The following is a 2484-nucleotide window of genomic DNA, read 5'->3' on the forward strand; positions in this document are numbered from 1 at the left end:
GGGAAGGTTGCCATTTTTTTACCACCTCATCTTTCTTCTCTATTTTGTTTTTGATGCCTGGCCTGTGCAGGGTGACACCAGACAACTGGGCAGGCAGCCTGCCGCTAGACGTAGTCGTGGCCGAGAGGTTAAGAGTTGGACTTGAAATCCATTGGGGTCTCCCCGCGCAGGTTCGAACCCTGCCGACTACGGGAGGGTTTTGCAGTATTGCTTTAGCTTTCTGTGATGGTAATTGTGCCTTCTATGGTCCTTTGTCCTAACTGCTTCTAGCTTTCATCCCGTGACACCTGCGTCTCTTCTTTGCTCCACAAGAGCCCGGATAGCTCAGTCGGTAGAGCATCAGACTTTTAATCTGAGGGTCCAGGGTTCAAGTCCCTGTTCGGGTGAAGGTCTTTCTTTGGCCTCACCTTGCTATCACTACGGTCCATCTCTTCTGCTGACTCTGTACTGGAACGGTGTTCCTTCCTGCTCTCGGGGATCAAGGGATCTCCCTTGTGGTTAGTGAAAAACGAACAGTGTTAAAACACTTGAACAAGGCAAACATAAAGAACAATGGTGCCTGGAATTTTTGAGAACTGGAGCTTGTAGCCTAGAATTTTTCTTTGCAATTCATGTGAAAATCATCTTGTTTACTCACTTACAGAAAACAATACATTGATTTACATTTTCTAAGACACTTTTTGTTGGTAAAGGTCATATGAGAGTAGGCGTCAACTATCATGAATGTCATTATGATTTACACCTGAGAAGACAAAGCCCTGCATAATGAGCTGCATAAAGAGCCGCTCAGTCAGCTGTTGTCACTGAGAGGGAGGTGTTACAAGAAAGAACGTGAGAACAAAATAAATGTATATCATTTTAAGTTTGTAGTTTATTTAGAATATATTTAATTATCCCACAACATAATTTAATATGGGGGAGCAGTTAAACAGTTTATTAGGAACAATCAAAGCTGACTTTCAAACTAATTTTATTTTTGCATTATTACTCCAGTCACACAATCCTCAAGAAATCCTTTTAACAATCTGAATTTCTAAAAAACAACAACAACAAAAAAAACTTTTATTGTTATCATTATTATTAATGTTGAAAATAGCAGAGGACATTTTTCAGGTTTTTTAGGGGGTAAATTAAAAGAACACCATTTTTTGTTACATTTGTTACAGTTACATGTATTTGTTACATTTATATTATTTACATCAAGCTTTTGAATGGTATAGTTTTGTATATTGTTATTGGAACTTCATAATATTTAACTTAATTATACATTTAGTCAAGAATTATAGTTTGGAAAGAGTCTAACTAGTAAAATGTTTAGACGTTATGTGAAAGCTAGTACAAGTATATAAATAAATATAAAGAGACTTACTCATGTTTATGATCTCTGCTGAATAAAGTGCTTCATTCTTTTTTTTCTGAGGAAATCCATTTCTCAAATCCTCAACCACGCCACATCTTTTTGGGGTGGATTATGTGTTATTCCTCTCATCGCGAAGCAAACAGTAAAATAAAAGCACTTGAACAACAGTCTGGCTGCTTTTTCTTCTGTGTGGGCGTATTCAAGCTGCGCTTCAGTTTGAATCTGAATAGAGCGTTCAGCGTGGGGCGTGGTCACATTAGATATAATGAAGGGAGACGTGAAAAAAGGACATCGCCTTGTTTTCATATGGATTACTTTATCACAGAACATTTGTTTTAGGCAGCACTCGTTTAGTTTAAAAGTAGACATGTCAAGCTTTCTATAGATATCTCTCTCATGTCTCTTCGTTGAGTATTCACAGAGTTACAGTTCATTTTAATGACGTGTTTGTAAATGAAGATCAGCGCAGACAAAGGCTGCAGACAGCACATCTTGTTTGTTATCTTTAGAAGTGCACAAAGTTTTGTTGTTATTATGTCTGTATCCAAAAAAAGGAAACCCTTTACTGGGTTACAGTCAGCTTGCTGACTGAGCTGGGATGTTTGCAAGAAGGTCAGGCAGCAGTGTTGCACACAAACTGAGCAGGAGTTGGTCTGTTCTTGTAGTCGTGGCCGAGTGGTTAAGGCGATGGACTAGAAATCCATTGGGGTCTCCCCGCGCAGGTTCGAATCCTGCCGACTACGCTGTTTGCTGAAGGCCGTGAGGAAAAGCGTCCATGAATTTTTCAAGGTCCTCCCACTGATTTGCGAAATGTCCAGTCCCTCTTCGATGGACCAACACACCGCTGGTGCTTCTTCTATTCGGGCTCCAGGGGTTAACTCGGGTGAGCCAGTGGCACGCCGTGATCGTATAGTGGTTGGTACTCTGCGTTGTGGCCGCAGCAACCCCGGTTCGAATCCGGGTCACGGCAATACTCTGGCGTAGAGTGTACGGGAAGGTTGCCATTTTTTTACCACCTCATCTTTCTTCTCTATTTTGTTTTTGATGCCTGGCCTGTGCAGGGTGACACCAGACAACTGGGCAGGCAGCCTGCCGCAAGACGTAGTCGTGGCCGAGAGGTTAAG

At 41.4% G+C, this 2484-nt stretch overlaps 1 non-coding gene across 1 annotated transcript; it reads left to right on the forward strand.

Annotated features, from left to right (window-relative positions):
* The first annotated feature begins 2021 nt into the window (after positions 1–2021).
* Positions 2022–2103, forward strand: trnas-aga (transfer RNA serine (anticodon AGA)). Its single transcript has one exon. It is a non-coding gene; the product is annotated as a tRNA-Ser (tRNA).
* Positions 2104–2484: the final 381 nt, after the last annotated feature.

Source organism: Carassius gibelio, chromosome A20, assembly GCF_023724105.1.
Source record: "Carassius gibelio isolate Cgi1373 ecotype wild population from Czech Republic chromosome A20, carGib1.2-hapl.c, whole genome shotgun sequence".
NCBI classification, from domain to species: Eukaryota; Metazoa; Chordata; class Actinopteri; order Cypriniformes; family Cyprinidae; genus Carassius; species Carassius gibelio.